Source organism: Somniosus microcephalus, chromosome 12 (genome assembly GCF_052327205.1).
Source record: "Somniosus microcephalus isolate GS21.2 chromosome 12, FLI_Smic_1.0, whole genome shotgun sequence".
NCBI classification, from domain to species: Eukaryota; Metazoa; Chordata; class Chondrichthyes; order Squaliformes; family Somniosidae; genus Somniosus; species Somniosus microcephalus.
In genome coordinates, this window is record NC_140998.1 from 57,950,742 (window position 1) to 57,973,647 (window position 22,906).

The 22,906-nt window shown below is 47.0% G+C and overlaps 1 protein-coding gene across 1 annotated transcript in view; it reads left to right on the forward strand.

Moving 5' to 3' along the window:
- The window catches only part of LOC147109216 (uncharacterized), a 370,234-nt gene that overhangs the window by 54,381 nt on the left and 292,947 nt on the right, over positions 1-22,906 (forward strand). The window lies entirely within an intron of this gene.

A 22,906-nucleotide genomic window follows, 5' to 3' on the forward strand; every position in this document is an offset into this window, starting at 1 on the left:
AATTTTAATCATCGCTGTCATGCCTTTTAGTGTTCCGAGTCCTTGCTGGAACACTTCTTTCACATCAGTTAGGATCTTTGACAGTCGCCCAGGTGTGACGTCGTCATCCTTTTTGTTAGCCACAGTCAGTGCCTATATGGAATGCCAATCTAGCTGTATCTTCCGGATCCATTCACATCCTAGTAGTGGTGGTCCTCCATCTGGCAATACATATAGGTCCATTTTTGGTGTTTCCTTGCCGTTATATATAACATTCACGCTTATTTTTCCTTTGGGGTAGACTTTTTGCCCCATGTACGTCTTCAAGACAATCTTTGTATCTCTCAAGGGTATATGTGAGAATAGCCGCTTGTAGTCCCTTCGGTTTATGACTGTTAGGGCTGATCCTGTGTCCAATTCCATTTTCACTTGGACTCCTGCTATCTTGAGCGTGACCCAGATAGTTTGGTGATCCTCCGTTTTGATCACATTATGTAGTTTCAGACAACCCAGCTCCTTGCTTCCGGAGTCTGTATCACTCTTCTGTTCGTCTGAACTACTCTCCGTCACCTTATGTACCTTCTTGTACTTCTCCTGTGGAGATTTCTTGCTGCTGGTTTTCTTTCCCGAACTGCAGACTCTTGCTATGTGTCCTACTTTTCCACACTGTCGGCACACTTTGTCCTTGAACCAGCAATCATTATGGTCGTGTGTTGTTCTGCCGCAGCGATAGCGCTTCAATGTTCCGTATGACATTTCATTTGTGCCATATTCTTGCGGTCTCCGTTGTATCTCTGCAGCGCCCCGTGCTGCTGCTTCGTGTGATACTGCAATGCTGAAAGCCTTGTCCAGCGTAAGATCCTTTTCTGATAGAAGCCGTTTCTGGGTTCCTTCACTTTGAAGCCCACACACAAATTTGTCCCTTAAAGTATCTGCTAGTCCCGTTCCAAACTGCCAGTGTTTCGATAGCTTGCGCAGTTCCATTAAATACTCAGCATTACTTTCATCTTTATGCTGGTTCCTTTTGTGAAACTTAAATCTTTCTGCTATCAGCAGCGGTGTGGGGTTTAAGTGGTCCTGTAGGATTGACACTATGTTTTCAAAATCCTTTTCTACTGGCTTCTCTGTGGTTACTAGGTTTCGTAGTAAGCCATATGTTTTTGCACCCATTGAATTCAACAATACCAGTGCTTTCTTGTCATCTGGCACTTCATTCGCCTTGCAGTATACTTCTATGCGTTCGACATATGTCGTCCAATCTTCGACTTCATTGTCGAACGCTGTGATACTGCCACTCTTCGGCATTTTTGGGTGTGGTTAGACTGGCTAAAAATGGCGTCTCCCGCGCTTTCCTTCCTTCCCCGCTGCGGCTTAAAATGGTGTCTCCCGCGCTGCTGCCAACGCTGCTCTCGGCGGTCCTCGTGGCAAATGGCGATGCCCTGTGGGTTTCATGCGCTGCTCCTGCGCTGCTGCCAACGCTGCTCTCTGTGGTCCTCGTGGCAATGGCAGTGCCTCGCGTTTTCCTGCGCACCTCTCTCCCCTGTTGACGCTGCTCAGCCCTTGACCACCAGCTGCGCTCTGCTCTCTCTCGTCTCTCTCCCCCGTTGACACCGCTCGGTCCTGAACACCGGCTGCACCCTGTGCGCCCTGCCCTCTCTCTCTCCCCCGTCAATGCTGCTCGGCCTTTTTCTGTGCCATTCGGTCGGTCTCTAGCCCGCCGCTGTCCGGGAAGGGTCTGCGCAGTACCTGTTGCCAGCCCGTTTCGCTGGACCACCATGACTGGCAAGCCAAGCCTGGCTCTCGACAGCTTCCCCTGTGATGCTCAAATCTCCGCTGGATGACTGGGCGGTTGCCCGTGGTCGACGCCTGTGCTTCTGGACTCGACCTTCTTCCACTGTTCTCCAGGAGCGAATCCCTGGGAGGTGATGCAGAGTTGCAGGTAGGTTCGAATCTGCGTCGTCGCCAATGTTATGTCCGTGTATCTTAATGTTGTGTCCTTCAATAATCAGACAACAGACTGCAGGAGACGATTCAACAGGTGTTTACTGAATGAGGGTTACTCTAGAACTAACTGTACAGATCACTACTCAGGGTTTATATACAGGTGTGGTCACTGCCGGTACTACAGTATACAGGAGCTGTAAAAAGTAGTTCTCTCCCTTAAGGTATATATACATTACAGTATTCTGTTTACAGCCTGTGTCATTGAGGCTTTTAGATTTTTAACCCCAGTTTGTCATGTTTTAATAAAATCAGAATTCTGTTCATAGGATGTTGTACCTTTCTGAAATATGGCTATTCCTTTACACCATAAGGTATAAAGGGACAGGCACTCAGCCCAAATGGTTATTTGCACTATGATTCACAACAGGCATCACAAGGAAAACAAAAGGTGTGAAGAATATCAGAAACCTAATGAGTACTCTGATTAGGTGCCACATAAAAAGTTACTACACAAGATAAGAGCTCATGGGGTTGGGGGTAATATATTAGCATGGATAGAGGATTGGCTAACTAACCGAAAACAGAGAGTCGGAATAAATGGGTCATTTTCAGGTTGGCAAACTGTAACTAGTGGGGTGCCGCAGGGATCGGTGCTGGGGCCTCAACTATTTACAATCTATATTAATGACTTGGATGAAGGGACTAAGTATAATGTAGCCAAATTTGCTGATGATGCAAAGATAGGTGGGAAAGCAAATTGTGTGGAGGACGCAAAGAATCTCCAAAGGGATATACATAGACTAATTGAGTGGGCAAAAATCTGGCAGATGGAGTTTAATATGGGAAAATGCGAGGTTATCCACTTTGGTAGGAAAATTAAAAAAGCAAATTATTATTGAAATGGGGAGAGATTACAAAATGCTGAGGTATAGAGCGATCTGGGGGTCCTTGTCCATGAATCACAAAGAGTTAGCATGCAGGTACAGCAAGTAATTAGGAAGGCAAATGGAATGTTGGCCTTTATTGCAAAGGGGAATGGAGTATAAAAGTAGGGAAGTCCTGTTGCAACTGTACAGGGCGTTGGTGAGACCACACCTGGAGTACTGCGTACAGTTTTGGTCTCCTTATTTAAGGAAGGATATACTTGCATTGGAGGCAGTTCAGAGAAGGTTCACGAGGTTGATTCCAGAGATGAAGGGGTTGTCTTATGAAGAAAGGTTGAGCAGGTTGGGCCTATAATCATTGGAGTTTAGAAGAATGAGAGGGGATCTTATTGAAACATAAGATTCTGAAGGGGCTTGACAGGGTAGATGCAGAGAGGATGTTTCCCCTCGTGGGGGAATCTAGAACTAGGGGGCATAATTTCAGAATAAGGGGCACCCTTTTAAATCGGAAATGAGGAGGAATTTCTTCTCTCAGATGGTCGTGAATCTTTGGAATTCTCTTCCCCAGACAGCTGTGGAGGCTGGGTCATTGAATATATTTAAGGTGGAGATAGACAGATTTTTGAATGATAAGGGAGTCGAGGGTTATGGGGAGTGTGCAGGGAAGTGGAGTTGAGGCCAAGATCATATCAGCCATGATCTTATTGAATGGCGGAGCAGGCTCGAGGGGCCAAATGACCTACTCCTGCTCCTACGTCATATGAACTGAGGCAGAGGAGACAATTGGCCTCAGGCTCAAATTTTATTGATGAGAGCCAACTCAGCTCTCTGTTGAGTTCCAGGACACATTGATGTCAACAGAGAGTAAAATCAGGCAAGGTGTAAGACGGGTGGTTGAAGTGAACTTGCCCGCTTCCCACCCGGAAGGTTAGGTTAAGTTTACCCTCAGAATGCTTCTGCAGATGTTGAAAGTTCTGCTCAGTGTGTCTGGGCTTTACTGAAACCAGAGGCAGCTGTCAGCTTCATTATTACAGGTCAAACCAATGTTAATGTAACAGGTTAATAAAATTAGTAACATGTGAAAATAGTTTCAGAGCCAAGTTACCAGCTGCAATAGTAATCCAAGTATTTCAAGGTGGACTATGACCTTATTGTTCTTCTGAAAAGCCCATTGCATAACAGTGTGCCTTATGAGGATTTCTTCAGTTTCTTGCCAGTCACCTGATCAAACATAAGCAGCCATCAACAGATCAGAAAGGTATCTAAGTATAAGTGAATAATAGAAATATTTTTAAATATATTTTTGCTTTTATGTACAAAATATTGGCCCAGTAATTCGGGTCCCAATGCGTGAGTAAGGACGGGGTACTCACGCGTGGGCCCGTTGGAAGTGCCGGATTTCAGCATGCACAGCGCATGCGCGGAAAACCGGCATTTCCTCGCCTCTGAACCAAGGGGTTAAGAGGCGGTTCCCGTGCGACGTTTCAGGCAGCGCGTACGCGTTGAACTTCAGTTTTTTTGACAGGTTTGTCCGTGCGTGAAGGCCTCTACTTTTTATGAATGAAAAAAGCAGACGTAAGGACTTAGTTTTAAAAGGTAAGTGGTCTAATAATTAAAGTTAGAAATTTTTTTTCACAGGTTTATTATTTTTAAAGAATTTACAGTAAGCTAAGTGTATTTTTGGACCTGATTTCTTGAAAAAAAAATTTTGCAAAAATTTGAATAATTGTTTAAAATAGTTTTTTACAGTTACTAATAGTTCATTTAATTAGTGGGATTTTTTTTAACTTTTATTTGAAGTTTAAGTACTGTTTTGGGCGCCCGGTGTTTTCATGAGTTTGACAGGTCTTATGTCTAACTCATGAATGGACTTTTGCAAACTCCCATTGGTTGCCCAGTGCTCACGTGATCCCAGCCGGCTCATCGCCTAAGTACGCCGCTGGATCATGCACGCACAGCGCGCCGGGAGCTGAACCGGGCCACAGACCAGAAATCCACGCAGGCCCAGTCTTCAAATGTCAGCGTGATATGTAAGTGTAGGTCGGGGGCTTGCACCCGCGGGAAGCCCACGACCCGAATTTCTGGGCCATTAAAATTGACGAATGAACAGATTTCCATGGCTCTCGTTTCACATTCGTGAATGGTCAATACAAGTTTTAGAGATATAGGGGATTAAATTCCGATCGTTTGCACCTCTGGTGAGAGGTGCTAATGGGGCGCAAATGGCTTTTCGCCCACCCGCACCCCCCCCGAGGCGCTAACAGCACCTCCCGCAAAATTCCGCGGGAGGTTAGCAACGGCGCTACCGAGTATCGCTTCGATCTTCTGCGCCTGGAGAAACATTCCCCTTCGCGCCCCACAGCAGCACCGGGTGATGTTACTGACTGCTGCAGGGGTCGCAGATAGTGAGGCCGGCTGCTCGCGGAGCGACATTTAAAAGCGGCCAAAATGAAAAAAAATCGCTGATTTAAAAAACATTTTTTCTGAGCACCGGACATGGGCTGAGTGCTTGATTTAATGCTCCACTTCCCTCTTGCAGCAAAAAATGGGAATTTCTCAAATGTTTGAAAAGGTCAGCGCCTGGCGCTAATTTTTCAAACATTTTTGACATAGCCCCAAATGACCCTTGAGGGGAATTTCTCCCCCATAGTATACAGGTTGCAAGATACAAGTCACATGACTGACAGAAAGCTACTGAGTTTTCCCCCTTTGATATTATTTATTGGTATTTATAATGTAAATGAAAAATAATTTTAAATGTATCAAAAGAGGAATGGTACATGTAGTGTATGTACCTTTAAGAGAGAACTACTTTTACAGCTCCTGTATACTGTAGTACCGGCAGTGACCACACCTGTATATAAGCTTTGAGCAGGCATCTGTACTGTTAGTTTTTAGACTACCCTCATCCAGTAAACACCTGTTGATTGTTGATCTGCAGTCTCTGTCGATTTATTGAAGAACATCATACCTTAAGATTCACGGATTCAACAGTGGCGATGAGGTCGATTCGAATCTACCTGCAACTCTGCATTTCCTCCCAAGGATTCGCTCTGGGAGGACAGTGGAAGAAAGTCGAGGCCAGAAGCACGGGCGTCGACCATGAGCAACCGCCCAGTCATCCGGCAGAGAGTGAACATCGCAGGGGAGGCTGTTGAGAGCTGGGCTTGGTTCTCCAGCCAAGATGATCCAGCAACAGACTGGCAACAGGTACAGCGCAGACCCTTCCCGGACAGCGGCGGCTGGAGCCGACCGACGGCACAGAAAAGGCCAAGCAGCGTCGACGGGGTAAGAGAGAGGGTAAAGCGCACAGGGCGCAGCCGGGGGTTGAAGACCGAGCGGCGTCGACGGAAAACAAAAAAGAGAGAGAGGGTAAAGCACAGCCGAGGTTTAGGACCGAGCGGCGGAAACGAGAGACGCGCACAGGAGAACGTGCAGAGCGCAGCCAGGGCTCAAGGGCAGAGCAACGTCCACGGGGGAAAGAAAGGAAGCGCGGGAGACGCCATTGAGCCGCGGAGAAGAAGGGAGAGTGCGTGAGATGCCATTTTTGCAGCCGCAGCGGAGAAGAACGACGAGCGCGGGAAGAAAGGAAAGCACGGGAGACGCCATTTTGAACCAGCGGAGAAGAAGGGAGAGCGCAGGAGATGCAATTTTAGCCAGTCTAACCACACCCAGGGATGCCGAAGAGTGGCAGTGTCACAGCGTTCGATAATGAAGTCGAAGATTGGGCGACATATGTGGAACGCATTGAGGTGTACTGCAAGGCGAATGAAGTGCCAGATGCCAGGAAAGTACTGGTTTTGTTGAATTCCATGGGTGCAAAAATGTATGGCTTACTGCGAAACCTAATAACCCCAGAGAAGCCAGTGGATAAGGATTTCGAAAGCATAGTGGAAATCCTACAGGACCATTAAACCCCACACCGCTGCTGATAGCAGAAAGATTTAAGTTCCACAAAAGGAACCAGCAGAAAGACGAAAGTAATGCTGAGTATTTAACGGAACTGCGCAAGCTATCGAAACACTGCCAGTTTGGAATGGGACTAGCAGATACGTTAAGGGACAAGTTTGTGTGTGGGCTTCAAAGTGAAGGAACCCAGAAACGGCTTCTATCAGAAAAGGATCTTACGCTGGACAAGGCTTTCAGCATGGCAGTATCACACGAAGCAGCCGCACGGGGCGCTGCAGAGATACAACGGAGACCGCAAGAATACGGCACCAATGAAATGTCATATGGAGCAGGGAAGTGTTATCGCTGTGGCAGAACAACACACGACCAGAAGGGTTGTTGGTTCAAGGACCAAGTGTGTAGACAGTGTGGAAAAGCAGGACACATAGCAAGAGTCTGCAGGTCAGGGAAGAAAACCAGCAGCAAGAAATCTCCACAGGAGAAGTACAAAAATGTACATAAGGTGATGGACTGTAGTTCAGACGAACAGAAAAGTGATACAGACTCCAGAAGCAAGGAGCTGGGTTGTCTGAAACTACATAATGTAATCAAAATGGAGGATCACCAGACTATCTGGGTCATGCTCAAGATAGACGGAGTCCAAGTGAAAATGGAATTGGACACAGGATCAGCCCTAACAGTCATAAACCGAAGGGACTACAAGCGGCTATTCTCACATATACCCTTGAAACATAGAAACATAGAAACTAGCAGCAGGAGTAGGCCATTCGGCCCTTCGAGCCTGCTCCGCCATTCAACGAGATCATGGCTGATCATCCAAACCCTAGCACCCGGTCCCTACACTGACAGCCATCCCACCCAAGCCCTATCCCCGTAACCCCGTAACCCCACGTATTTAATCCCCCCTAACACTAAGGGTCAATTTTTTACCATGGCCAATCAACCTAACCCTCACATCTTTGAAAGCTACAGAGATTGTCTTGAAGACGTACACGGGGCAAAAAGTCTACCCCAAAGGAAAAATAAGGGTAAATGTGATATACAAAGGCCAGGAAATACCAAAAATGGACCTATATGTATTGCCAGATGGAGGACCACCACTACTAGGACGTGAATGGATCTGGAAGATACAATTAGATTGGCATTCCATACAGGCACTGAAGGTTGAGGCCAAAAAGGATGATGACGTCACACCTGGACGACTGTCAAAAATGCTAACTGACACACAGGAAGTGTTCCAGGAGGGACGCGGAACACTAAAAGGCATAACAGTGACGATTAAAATAGAGGAAAATGCAAGCCCAAAGTTTTTTAAGGCCAGACCGGTGCCTTATGTGATCCGACCAGCTGTCGAAGCAGAGCTGGAAGGTTTGGAACGTTCAGGAGTACTGTCCCAAGTGGACTGGAGCGAGTGGGCTACACCCATCATTCCTGTAATGAAGAGGTCATTGAGTAATACGCCTGGGGAACCAAAGAAGGTCCGCATCTGTGGGGATTTTAAGGTGACAGTGAACCCAATCCTTCACATGGTACAATATCCGCTTCCAGGGATTGAAGATATTTTTGCCTCGCTATCTGGAGGAAAATGCTTCACTAAGATTGATCTGGCCCAGGCGTACCTGCAAATGGAGGTAGAAGAAGCCTCGAAACAATACCTCACGATCAACACTCATAAAGGTCTCTACCAATACAACTGGCTTGTGTTCGGGGTAGCATCAGCTCCGGCTATTTGGCAAAGGGCAATGGATCAAGTTCTGCAAGGGATTCCAGGGACCCAGTGTTATTTGGACGACATCCTGGCCACGGGCGAAAAAGACAGTGATCACCTCGCCAACCTGGAGAAGGTGCTCACTAGATTGAAGGAATACGGGCTACGAGCGAATCGCCACAAGTGCGAGTTTTTCCAGAAGCAGATCTCGTATTGTGGCCACGTTATTGATGAAGAGGGGTTACATAAGTCCCCTGAAAAGATTGAGGCAGTAGTCAAGGCTCCAGCACCAGAAAATGTGTCACAACTGAGGTCGTTCCTCGGGCTGGTGAACTACTACCATAGGTTCTTACCAAATTTGTCTACAGTATTACACCCACTGAACACCCTACTGCAAACGGGGGTACCATGGAAGTGGAATGAAGAATGTAAACGAGCATTCCAGAAGTGCAAAGAATTGATCACATCAAAAGAGGTGTTGGCCCATTTCAACCCAGCACTACCAATTCGGTTGGCGTGTGATGCATCACCCTATGGTATTGGAGCGGTGCTGTTGCACAAATTCCCAGACGGGTTGGAGAGGCCAGTAGCATTTGCGTCTCGGTCACTAACCTCAGCCGAGCGCAACTACACCCAGATTGACAGGGAGGCCCTCAGCCTAGTATGGGGAGTAAAAAAATTCAACCGCTATCTGCATGGGCAGAAGTTCATCTTGCTGACTGACCACCAACCACTTGTCTCCATCTTTAATCCAAAGAAGGGCGTTCCGGTGATGACTGCATAACGGCTACAAAGATGGTCCCTTTTTCTAGGGGCGAACCAATATGAAATAGAGTATAAGGGCATGAAACAGCATGGAAATGCTGATGGGCTATCACGCCTGCCACTGCATACTGCGGAGGAAGCACCAGCAGTGGACGCTATCGAAATATTTTATTCGTCGATAATTGAACGCTTGCCAGTAACTAACGCGTATATAGAGAAGGAGAACCGAAATGATCCGACACTGTCTCGGGTATATGATTTGACGGTGAAGGGATGGCCAACACATGGCGACTCACTGTTGCCAGCATTCTCATCCAGAAGAGAACAGCTGTCTGTATGCCAGGGGACAGTGATGTGTGGATCCCGAGTGGTAATTCCACCCAAGTTAAGGGAGAGATTGCTCAATGAGCTTCACGAAGGCCATCTGGGAGGGGTGAAAATGAAAAGCCTTGCTAGTGCTTATGTGTGGTGGCCGGGGATCGATCAACAAATCGAGGACCTAACAAAGAGCTGCTCAGGATGCCAGAAGGTCCAAAATGCACCACCACATGCCCCCCTACACCTGTAAGAATTCGCAATAATTTACAGTTCTCAAGATCAATTTTTTTGATTAAAGAATATCTGGGCGTTGTGCTTTTAAATTTACAGGGATAAAAATGGCTGTCACACCACATGGCCGAAGACAAAAGAGGTTTGGAATGCAGCTTTCTGTGTCTGGAAGTAAGGTTCAATGAAGACAAAGGACATTGCTTTGTTTACAAAGCAATTGAATGCTATTAGCATTTGTTTGTATATCGAGTGGATACATCTAAACTGCAGAAAAGGCTTTTGTACCTTGAATGGGAAACGTTTAACAATTGAATGGGTTTTAAATCACCCAGCACTGGACAATAGGGCTGTTGCATTCTTTTGTTTCAGCCCAGGGAGCTCCGGAAGACACATTAACCCAGTCTAATCACTTTGAGTTAGCCAATCACAGCTTTCTCTTGTGTATTGGACCCTTTGGGTGGGGAATTTTGCACACAGGCCTTGCAGGGCAGAACAGCAGGACCTGACCAGGTATAAAGATAGCTGCTGAGAAGCTATCTGGTCTCTTACTTCGCTGGATCACAGGTGAGCAGAGTTTCTGGCTCCTCAACAAGGCAACCTAGCAGGAGTTAAGGGGTGGTGATTTAAGGGTATTGCTAAGATTGTTTAAATAACATTGTAGCCATTGTATCCCTCGTTTTCGCCGTCGGCAACCCCCTGTTATATAGTTTTACTGTAATTACTGTGTTCGTGTGGTATAGTTTGATATTTTGATTATAGTTTCTTTTAGTCAATAAAACTTGATTTTTTTCTCTCATCCAAACTACGTGTCTGTTTAATATCAATAATTATAAGCCCTGCAGTCAGAACTGGAAGGTGGGGTAGCGATTCGAAACCGCTGTTTTAAAATTGGTTTTATTGGAATTGGTCTGAGTGCAGGCAAAGGCTGCAAGACCAGGAAAATTACTTTAAACCAGTTTAAAGAAGCCCCAACCCTTACAAATGGCGACCGCAGGCAGGACTGCAGGCCGTTTTTGATATGATAAATGGTCTGGATCTGGAGAAAGCATCAGCTCTTGTTTCTCTCGTTGTTTTCAGTATGTGGGTAGCCCTGCGGATGTTAGCAGCAGCGTGTAGGCTGACCTATCGGGGTATAGGTGGCTGGGTTAGGAAGGGTGTGAAGAGAGAGCAGGAGGAAAGGTTTAGGAAGCAAAGGCAGCTTATAAGCTGGCCTGCGCCCTAAGGTTTGAGGAAGCAGATCATGGCCCCTGTAGGGCAGAGATAGAAAGCCTTAACATGGCTTTAAATGCATCAAAGGGGATGATTTGTCTGATCAGCCCGCAGGCAGGTCAGCTGGACTTTACTGGCAGCCCAAGTAGAACCATCCCACAGGCAGCACCCAGAACGGCGCTGGATTGGGAATTAGAGACCCCAAGACCGCAGCCCACAGCTCCGAGTCTTGAGGAGCTCTGGCAGCGAGGAGGGGGGGACAATGGGGTGGTAGGAGAACACCAGCAGGTCCCGCTAGGCAGGCGGGGACCAGGATCAGTGTACCCCCTCCAACAACGGAGGTACGGTCCGCCCGTGAGGAGTGAGCCTGAGAATAGGGATCCTCAGCCCACAGCAAGTTCGAGTTCACAGGCAAGCACTGTGGCTTATGTGGGGGGAGGAGCCATCCATGTTCAGAGTAAGCTGTTTAAGCAGGGGAACAGGGAAGGAGAGTTCTGGGACCCCTGTAGAGCAGGTCCAGTAGCAGAAATCCAGGACAAGGGAGGCACACAGGGGATAGTTTTGGCCCCAGGAAAAAGGCAGGTCCAAAATTGCCCAGTTAAAGCCACCTGGGTGAGGGAACATGAGTTTGCTGTCCATGCAAGTTCAGGTTCACAGCCTACAAAAACAGGAACTGTGACTTGTTTCCAGGGAAAAGCAGACAAACCCAGAGAGAGACTTGCACCGGCAGGCTGCCAGGTACATTATACAGTGCGGGCTATTTGGACATGGGGGAGAAGGTTCCCAGCCAGCTGGGGCTGTGACCCAAGCTCAGGATCCGCCAGCCAAAGTTTCCCCCAGAGAGACACCCCTCAGAAGTTCTCAGCGGGTGCCTCAGCCTAAGAAAGCATGGTCGCCCACTTTACAGTGGAGTAGGGCAGTCTCCCGAGCCAGGGAGAAGCCAGAGAACAGGGGTCCCCACTCAACAGCCATAAGCTGCGGGGGACCAGAGACAGGAGGCAGTCCAGCTTCGCTGCAGCCAGCAGCAATCTGCGACAGTGCCAGAGATTAGTCTGGCCATCCGGAGACGGGCGGCATCTGTATTATAGCTATGTGTGTGTGTACAGCGTGCTTTTAAGGTGTATTTTAAGTTTTGTTGATTTAACTAGTTTTAAGTTAAAGTGCAAAGAGTTTAAGTTTACATGTGTGCCAAATGTTTGTATTTTTGGTCCGAGGTCGAGGGACCCGACCATGTCTCCACCTAAGGCAGCAGGTCAGTGAGGCTTGGCTGCCTGTCCCTTTTAAGTTTTTGCAGGAGATGGGAAAATGAAGCAGCCATGTTCGCCCAGCCCGAGCTGGACATCGAATGAAGATACGGAATGTTGGGGATCACCTCGCCACTGGACGAATCCAGGAAATCCCGCAGCGATCTTCGGGAAAAACCGGACAGAGTCTGGAGGAATTTGCCTACTCCTCCTACGGGGAGGAGATGGCCCCAGCTGGGTGGGGCACAGCCCCCAACCCAGCACTATCCTGACCGAAGTTCACTTGCGGGAGACCTCGCTGTTGAGGAGTCATGATGGGGAAGTGCGGGCGCCTGGTCATAGGGACGCGTTCCTTGGGGGTGGGTGGTGATGGCCCGGGAAAGATCGTATAGAGGAGGGGGAGACCCAAGAGTCACGTGGGTGCGGTCGGGGGAGGGAGGAACTCACCCGGGGGCCCATGGGCAAAGAGGATAAGTGTGGCTGGGAAGGATGAGTGGGTGGCCGGATCAGTGTGGGGCCAGGGAGAGCCGCCACACAGGCACCCATCATTTTCTGCAGCCAGTCGAGGGAAGACGGGAGGGGGAGGGACTGGGAGTCATGAGATCCCATACTCTCCGGTCTCGGTCTATGCCAAGGCAATTTTAAACATGAGGGGTACCCCGCCTCCACAAAGGGACAAGGGAACGGTTCGGGGCTGGCGGAGCAGACTGGTCTGTAAATCCATTCTGCCTGTTTTAAAGTTTAAGATGATCAAAGGGGGGTGGAAGGTACTTTTACTGCCCGAGTGGGAGGAGCAATGCCCACTCGAATTTCGCGACCCATCATCGGCATGTGATGATCGGGGTTCATTTAAGCATGTTGTTTAATGATTTTTTTGTATTTTGTGTTGCAGCCCCAAGTTGAGCAGTGGTGTAGGATCCTCTCCGTGCTTGGGACCAGTTAGTGACAACTCCAAGTTGAGCAGAGACGCAGGACCCTCTCCGTGCTTGGGATCATTTTGATTACATTGTGTAGCTAAGATTGCAACATTTTGTAATAACTTATGATGTAAAAAAGTGATTGTAAATTTGGTTTACACTGTATAATTTTACAAGCGTGGAGGGGTATGAGACCCCTTGTTGAAAACTGAAGTATCTGTAAGATGCCTACCGTACCACGGTTTTTTTTCTTGAATTTAAGGGGACTAGACGGGATGGGGATCAGTGGCAGATAGCTATTAGGTAAATACAGGGGATGGTTGGCTGTGAGGGGTCAGAAATCATTGCTCATTTCTTCAAGAGGATACTACAAGCAAGCTGGAAGTATCCAAGGGCGGACTGTAAGAATTCGCAATAATTTACAGTTCTCAAGATCAATTTTTTTGATTAAAGAATCCCTGGGCCTAGTGCTTTTAAATTTCCAGGGATAAAAATGGCTGTCACACCACATGGCCGAAGACAAAAGAGGCTTGGGATGCAGCTTTCTGTGTCTGGAAGTAAGGTTCAATGAAGACAAAGGACAATGCTTTGTTTACAAAGCAATTGAATGCTATTAGCATTTGTTTGTATATTGTGTGGATACATCTAAACTGCAGAAGAGACTTTTGTACCTTGAATGAGAAACGTTTAACAATTGAATGGGTTTTAAATCACCCAGCACTGGACAATAGGGCTGTTGCATTCTTTTGTTTCAGCCCAGGGAGCTCCGGAAGACACATTAACCCAATCTAACCACTTTGAGTTAGCCAATCACAGCTTTCTCTTGTGTATTGGACCCTTTGGGTGGGGAATTTTGCACACAGGCCTTGCAGGGCAGAACAGCAGGACCTGACCAGGTATAAAGATAGCTGCTGAGAAGCTATCTGGTCTCTTACTTCGCTGGATCACAGGTGAGCAGAGTTTCTGGCTCCTCAACAAGGCAACCTAGCAGGAGTTAAGGGGTGGTGATTTAAGGGTATTGCTAAGATTGTTTAAATAACATTGTAGCCATTGTATCCCTCGTTTTCGCCGTCGGCAACCCCCTGTTATATAGTTTTACTGTAATTACTGTGTTTGTGTGGTATAGTTTGATATTTTGATTATAGTTTCTTTTAGTCAATAAAACTTGATTTTTTTCTCTCATCCAAACTACGTGTCTGTTTTAATATCAATAATTATAAGCCCTGCAGTCAGAACTGGAAGGTGGGGTAGCGATTCAAAACCGTTGTTTTAAAATTGGTTTTATTGGAATTAGTCTGATGCAGGCAAAGGCTGCAAGACCAGGAAAATTACTTTAAACCAGTTTAAAGAAGCCCCAACCCTTACACACCCATGGGAGTGGCTCTCCTCTCCATGGCAATGGGTGCATATTGATTTTGCTGGTCCATTCATGGGCTCAATGTTCTTAATAGCAGTGGATGCGCACTCGAAATGGCCTGAGGTAATCAAAATGTCCTCCACCACTACGGAGAAAACGATTGCAGTTCTACGGACCATATTTGCCAGGAACGGCTTGCCAGAGCAGATTTGCTCTGATAACGGACCACAGTTTGTGTCCGAAGAGTTTCGGAAATTTATGAGAAGGAATGGGGTAAGGCATTACACATCCGCCCCATATCATCCAGCCACAAATAGATTGGCTGAGAGGTTCGTACAAACCTTTAAAAAGGCAGTAAGGGCCATGTGCAATGATGACATTCCACTACAGCATAAGGTGGACAATTTCCTGTTAGCCTACAGAAATGCGACACATGCAGTTACCAACCAGACCCCGGCCATGATGTTCTTTAACCGAAGGTTGAGATCTCGTCTGGATTTGCTCAGACCAAATGTGCGAAGAAATGTTGAGGATAAGCAATTCCAGCACATCAATGAGAAGCCGACAAGGAGCTTCAACGTAGGACAACCTGTCTTGGCCCGCGACTACCGAACAGAGAAATGGCAACCCGGAACGATATGCACACGGCAGGGGCCACTAATGTACACAGTGGATGTCGGGTAGAACATTGTGAGACACCATGTCGACCAGATCCTAGCGTCACAAGAACGAGTCAACCCCATGTCTCGCGTGCCTGGGGATGAACCCGACATACTGGTAGCATCTACCCCAGAAACAGTAGCAGCGGAAATTGATGAACTAACCGACGACAGGGGGCCAGAATCGCCTCTGCACCAATAACAAGACACTCAGGAAAGGCGCTATCCAGAAAGGATCAGGAAGCCGCCCCAAAGACTGAATCTATAAATGGACTATTTCAGTTAAATGTGCATATTAAAGTGTTAACTGTTATTTGAATGTTATGGTACTGTTAATCTAAAAGGGGAGGAATTGTACTGTATGTACCTTTAAGAGAGAACTACTTTTACAGCTCCTGTATACTGTAGTACCGGCAGTGACCACACCTGTATATAAGCTTTGAGCAGGCATCTGTACTGTTAGTTTTTAGACTACCCTCATCCAGTAAACACCTGTTGATTGTTGATCTGCAGCCTCCGTCTATTTATTGAAGAACACCATACCTTAAGATTCACGGATTCAACAGTATAATCTACACCGTCAAGGATTTGACCCTTTGACAGTAATCCCTTTCATGTAAACCTGATTATGTAGATCAATCCTGTGCATATATAGTGTCTTAATTCCTGCAATCTCTTCAACTGTAGCAGTCATTACTGGTAAAGAATGGCCAGTACAGATAACCACCCAAGTAAAAAATAGGAATGCAAATGTTGAAGATACAAAGAAATGATTCGCAGTGGTAATTCTCTCTCTCTCTCTCCCATCTGTCACTTGCTTCAGTATTTATGATTTCCTATCTTAAAGAATTCTTTAAAAATGCCTTAGTATTTCTGGAAATTAGCCAGTCAGCCATTTGAATTGTTCTTATCAAATTAAATTATTCAAGCCTAGAAATTGGCTTGTGTTGCTCCTATTTTACAGGCATAAAATGGACGTCTAAGGGTAAAATATGTTGGGCCCCTCGAGCCTGCTCCGCCATTTAATGAGATCATGGCTGATCATCCAAATTCAGTACCCTGTCCCTGCCTTCTCTCCATATCCCTTGATCCCTTTAGCCTTAAGAAATATATCTAACTCCTTCTTGAATATTAAGGGACCTGGCACCTGTCTGAGGCCCTCTTTGGGAAAATTTGTTTGCATAGGATAAGGGAAAAAAGGTAAGCTTTTCTCAGATACTGAGAGCTCAATACTACAGAAAGCCCACTATAGAAAGTGCAGGGGTGAAATTAAAAAGGAAATTAGGAAAGCAAAGAGAGGGCATGAAAAAATATTGGCAAGTAAAATCCAGGAAAAGCCAAAGATATTTTATAAATATGTAGCCTGGCGAAATGGAGCAGCACAGGACACGAACTTTCGTTTTTGGGGTTTTTTATTCTGTATTAATAACTTGGGTCTAGGTTTAGGATGAAATTGTAAATACATAAAATACAGTCGACAAAATACGGCAGTGGCTTGCTGCAAAACAGAACATGAGGCAAACCACAGGTGAAGGCAGTTAATTAACTAACAATCATTATACAAAACAAAACATATCATACCATACATTCGTATGTCCCGTTATCACTTGTCACCTCTTACAAGCAAACAGAAAGTATTAAACTCGTTCGAAACGTAGCCCCAAGGGCTCAACAACAATTTTAACAAAGGTTAACACCAGCACATGGTGGGACAATCTACAAGCATCCCCGTGATATCGAGTGATTTGGGAAACAATATCACTTTAAAACTATGTCTGGCTGCACTAAATGCTGTTTTAGTTGTACTTTACGCAGACTAAGTTCATTTAAAAAGTCATATTCACCCCAACTCTCCTGAGCACACCCCCCACGCTGGATCTAGAAAATGGAGGCTGTGAAGAAAGGGGAGGTTCCTTTGGCATCACATGGCCTTACCCATAACCCTTTTCTCAAATTCTAAAGGGGAAAATGAACCGCGCCATCTAGTGGACTTAAATATTCACTGCATTTTCCCACTTGGCTACATTCTCCCCTGCTTTAAAGTCAACGTCCTCGGTGACTTAGCACCCGTTTTTCACTTCTTTTACAGCTTCTCGAAAAAATGCAGTACCCAGACTCGATAAAACATGAGAGAACAACTCAGGACTGAGTGAGACTGCATTACAGGCTGACTGAGGCAAGTGGTATGGGTTAGGGTTTACCCCAGCATTGGCTCTTTTAGTTCTGCGAGGAGCCGGAATGGGTACCTCAACCTCAGTCCCACACTCAGAAGGATCTGAATGCTCTGGCTCAGAAACAGCCTCTGATTCCTGTACATCTTGGGCGTTACCAACAGGATCATTGTTTACTTTTTCCTCCTGAGTTAACTCTGGATAGGTGACTTCCTCTACCACAACAAACTCAGTATCAGAGGGCTCTGGCAACGATTCTGTCAAAAGAGTGACAGGGGGTACGGTGACAGGGGACTTGGTTCTCGTCCGCCTAGGCTCAGGGACAGGGTTAACACATGGCCTAAGATTAACTCTATGGACCCTTTTTAAAGGACCGCCCTCTACAGGCTCAACTGCATGTGTAGTACCCTGTACCTCCACCACTCTGTACACAGTAGGACCCCACGCATCCTGAATTTTGTTCCTACCCAAAGGCCTGTGTCGTAAGTATACCAACTGACCCACCTCAATGGTTGGACAGTACACTTTGTCTTTGTTAAGTTCAATTCTTTGAGCTGATTTCTTTTCAGTGTACTCTCTTGCCCTTGCATGTGCCTCCTTCAAACGCTCTTGGTGGACAACCAACCACTCATGTTTCTTGTCTAACACTTGCTCCTGACCTAATAAAGCATCTACAGGAAGGTGTGGATGAACCCCGAAAAGCAGATAGTACGGTGAGTAGCCAGTCGTAGCATGGGGTGTTACATTGTAGGCATACACCAACTCAGATAAGTGCTCAGGCCAGCGGCGCTTCTTTTCTGGAGGCAGTGTACGCAAAAGATCATGTAAAGATCTGTTGAATCTCTCACATTGAGCATTTCCTTCTGGGTGGTGTGGGGTAGTGCGGGTTTTCTTTACACCATAAAGCTTACACAGCTCAGCAATGATTTCATTCTCAAAATTTCGACCTCTGTCTGAATGCAATCTTTCTGGGACCCCATACTTCATGAACCACTCTTTGAGAAGGACTTTTGCCGTGGTATCAGCCTTTTGGTCCCGAGTAGGGAAGGCTTGTGTGAATTTAGTGAAAACATCGGTCACCACTAACACATTCTCACGACCATCGGAGGCCGGTTCCAGCATGGTGAAATCTACAGCAACTACTTCAAGGGGCCGGGAGGCTAGAAATGATTTCATAGGGGCATGTATCTTGGGGTGGGGCATTTTTGTCAAAACACACCTCTCGCATTTCTTGACCCACTGTTCCACATCCCCATACATCCCAACCCAAAAACATCTCTGTCTCAAAAGGTTCTGTGTGCGCTCTATTCCCTGATGGCCCATACGATCATGCACACCTTCAAGCACGACTTCTTTCAAACAAGAGGGCAGTAGTAGCTGGTGACACTCACCAACATGGACATCCTCGATTACACGGTACAACAAACCATCTTGCTCACAAATACGGGGCCACTGCTTTAACGTGGATAATACTAGCTTGGATAACTGCGACCTCTCCTTGTAAGTTGGCCTCCGCTGCTCACCCCAAAACTTCTTAAACACGCTGAGGGTGGGGTCTGTGTCCTGAAACTTACGTAGTTCCTCTTTAGAGTAACCGGGAAGTGTTGGTGTGTTACCCTGCAACTCACTACGCTCAGTACTTTCTTCTGCGTCCGAAACACGGATCTGTCTGACTTTACAGCACTTGACTCCTGCTGTCCCTAAGTCTGGTCCTAGAGCTGTTCCCTTGTGAGTGACATTACATATGGCCACACAACCATCATAGTCCGCATCCCCACTGTCTGACTCGGGCTCCCCTGCTAACGGCTGCCTAGAGAGGGCATCTGCTGCTGCATTACAGCGGCCTGGGCGGTACTTGACGTCAAAGTCAAAAACAGCTAACTGAGCCACCCATCTTTGCTCAACAGCACCTAACTTAGCTGTAGAAAGGTGACACAGGGGGTGGTTATCTGTTATGACAGTGAACTTGGAACCTAGAAGGTAACCTCGAAATTTCTCTGAAACAGCCCATTTGAGGGCGAGGAGCTCTAGTTTCATACTGCTGTAGTTTCTGTCATTTCTTTCAGCATTACGGAGCCTCCTACTGGCATATGCTATCACTCTCTTCCTATCTCCCTGCTGCTGGTGGAGGATGGCACCTAATCCTAGGTTACTGGCATCCGTCTCTACAATAAAAGGCTGAGTGAAATCTGCGTAACCTAACACTGGAGCACTGATCAGCTTTTCTTTCAGCTGTTCGAAAGCAGCTTGGCACGCAGCTGTCCATGAACCTTCAAACAACCGTTTTGCTTTTGCTGGGCTGTCTTCCCTAAGGCATGCATTGACTACGTCATGGAGAGGGCCAGCTCGTTTAGAAAAATCCTCAACGAACCTCCTGTAATAACTACAGAAACCAAGAAATGACCTCAGATCTTTGACTGTACTGGGGACCGGCCACTTCTTTACGGCGGCAATTTTCTCTGGATCTGTCCCTATACCCTCCCCTGAAATTTGATGCCCAAGGAACCTGACTTCCTGCTGCAGGAAGTGACACTTTTCAAGCTTTACTTTCAACCCTGTCTCTTTCAGTCGTCTTAGAGCTGTCTCAAGCCTCTCTAAATGGTCCGGGAAGGTCTGAGAGAACACAAGGATGTCATCTAAATACACTAATAGGATGTGGAACACTAAGTCGCTCATAGTCGCTTGCATAAGTCGTTGAAAAGTCGCAGGTCCATTACAGACACCAAAAGGCATTCTGAGGTACTCAAAAAGGCCAAAAGGAGTTGTAAAAGCAGTCTTAGGCCTGTCACTTTCACGGACAGCAACCTGGTGGTACCCACTTGCAAGATCAATGGTCGAGAAGAACTTTGCACCATGAAGGGCATCAAAACTCTCGTCAATGCGGGGCAAAGGAAATGCGTCACGTCTGGTTTTTGAGTTTAGTTTCCTAAAGTCAACACATAGTCGTATGTCTCCATCAGTCTTACGAACTACCACTATGGGTGAAGCGTATGAACTATTGCTCTCCTGGATGACACGCTTTCTTAAAAGCTTAGTGATGTGGTCCCTCACCTCTTTGTACAGTGTAGGTGGGATACGACGGTATGGCTCTGTAACTGGTGCGTCATCTACCAAGTTAATCTCATGCTCAACTTTATCAGTGTAGCCTAGGTCCTCATCCTTAAAAGCAAATACTTCCGAATACCTGGCTAAAAGTGCACCTAACTCTGCTTGTTGGCCCTGTGTGCCACCTATGTGTAGTTTGTCCAAAAGCAACTGAATGTCTTGGTCTGTCATCTGTCCTTCTTTTCTGCCAACAGTTACTTCCTCTGTGTCAGCGGAGATGCGTTGAAATCGCACCTCACAGGAGTCCTTATCTACACACTCTGCCTGAGTCGGAATACCAAGCCTGGTCCTGGGGCTTAACCACACATCCTCCTCAGAGAAATTTACCACCTGCACTGGAAATAAATGTCCCTTTGATTCAACTAGAGTGGGGACAACTACCAGGCCACCTGGCAATGGTGTGTTACCTGGCTCCAACAGCATTTTAGAGCTGCCACCTGACTGAGTTTTAAGTCCCTTTACATAGACTGTAGCTATGGAAGACGCAGGCACATGTACAGCACCCCTACCAGCTACACGGACAGAAGATGACTTTGGAGTGATGTTACACTGTTGTACTTGCTGAAATGCTTCCCTCCAATCTGAATCCAACTTTCCCCCTAGAGTAGTGTCAAACTCAGCATGAACTAGTTGTCTGCATCGGCTGATGATGTTCATACCAATAAGACCTGGTGCTGCAGGCTGTGACTGCTGATGCTCTTTGACTACCAGGAAACCACATTCGGGTAAGGTTATGCCCATAGTTTCAACGTCTAACTCAAGGTAGCCCAAGTAGGGAATGTCCAACCCGTTGGCGGCAGTGATCTTAAGCCACCCGGTTGTAGGCAGCATATCCTCATCCCTCCCAAGTAAGTGCTCTCTGAAAAAAACTTCAGTAATAGTGCTGACTTGGCTCCCGGTATCCAGTAAACAGTTAGCAGTAACCCCCCCAATCTTGAGATCTACTACTGGACATTTACCTACTGCACGGTCAAGAAATCTGTCACGAATACCAGTACTGTTCTGAGAGCCTGCAGGTTTTCCTCGCATTGCCCGGCTCATGGCAATCGAGGGAGTTAGTTTTCCTGCACCCCAGCCAGCATTGGTGGATGTGTTTGCTACCTCGTGCTTCTGAGGACACTGTTTGGCAATGTGCCCCGCCCCGTTGCATTTAAAGCAAATAGGCTGACCTTCATCAGTGAACTTTGGCTTGGCTCTAGGTTTCCCAACCTTGTCATTACCCGTGTTTTCCTTCTGTAGAGCAAGACCCCGTACTGCCTCTGTTAGTTCCCCGATAGCTTTACCCTGTTCCGCCACCACTTTAAGAACATCCTGTAAAGTGACAGCCTGGCTGCCTGGTACCCCAATGGCAGAACACTGAAGATCCCTCCCCGTACTGTCACACACTACATTCTTGCTCTTTGCAACTTTAGTGCTACAGGGCTGGTCTTCTAAGGACCATAAGACAGCTTCCTCACGTACATCGAACAGGGTAGACTGGGGGTTGTCTCGTACAAACTTGCGCAACTCTCTCCGGAGTGAGGGATCTCTAACACCATCAACAAATCTGTTTCTGACAACCCGTTTTGTGTCCGGCACAGCATCAGGTGATTGCTTTACCAAAGTTCTAAAAATCTGAGAGAGTGCATGTGAGTATTCTTGGAAACCTTCACCCTCTTCTTGCTTGCGTCCATAGAAAGTTTCTAACAGCTGGGACTCACTGCGTTTTTCGGTGAAAGCCCCCCTTAGGTAACTGAACAGGTCACTGGGCTGCTTAGACTCTCCACCCAACCGTAACCTAATTTCCTGTAGGGCTGCCCCCCTCAACAAAGATCGAATGAAATCTACCTGCTCTGCAGGAGTCTGATCTCTAGCTCGTAGTACACTTTCAACCTCTTCAATGAACTCATCAACTGAACGACTATCTTTGGATACCTCACCACTGAATGGTTGGATCTGACACTCTCTGGGTACATACACATATGACTTGGTTGCCCCATTACCTAGAGTGGCAATAATTGCCATTGCTTGGTCATGGTTTTTTTTCAACTCTGAAATCTGTGCCTTGAGTTCATCTATCTGGTTGCCCTCACCCACACTAGAGGTATTGTCCTCACCATCCGAATTGTGAGCTCCACCCGCCTCCTCAGGAGGGTCTAACATTTTGACTCAGTTCACAAGTCCCTGACAGTCACTGAATGGGATGGCCGCTGTGACGATTCTTCTCCAATGGTGTCCCTCCTCGGTGCCTTGATGGGTCCTCTCCCAGATTGGTCCTGGCGCCCTCTGGATCCCGTCTGTCTGGTCTGGTCCTCCTTAGCAACCCCAGGCAGCACTCTCCGTCCGTCTCCAGGTCCACTTGGCACCACGCCGCTCTTCCCCCACTGCCGTATTTTATGTAACTTTCCCAAACCTGAGAAACTCCAAGCTAACAGACCCCACTCCTGGTACCAAAATGTGTAGCCTGGCGAAATGGAGCAGCACAGGACACGAACTTTCGTTTTTGGGGTTTTTTATTCTGTATTAA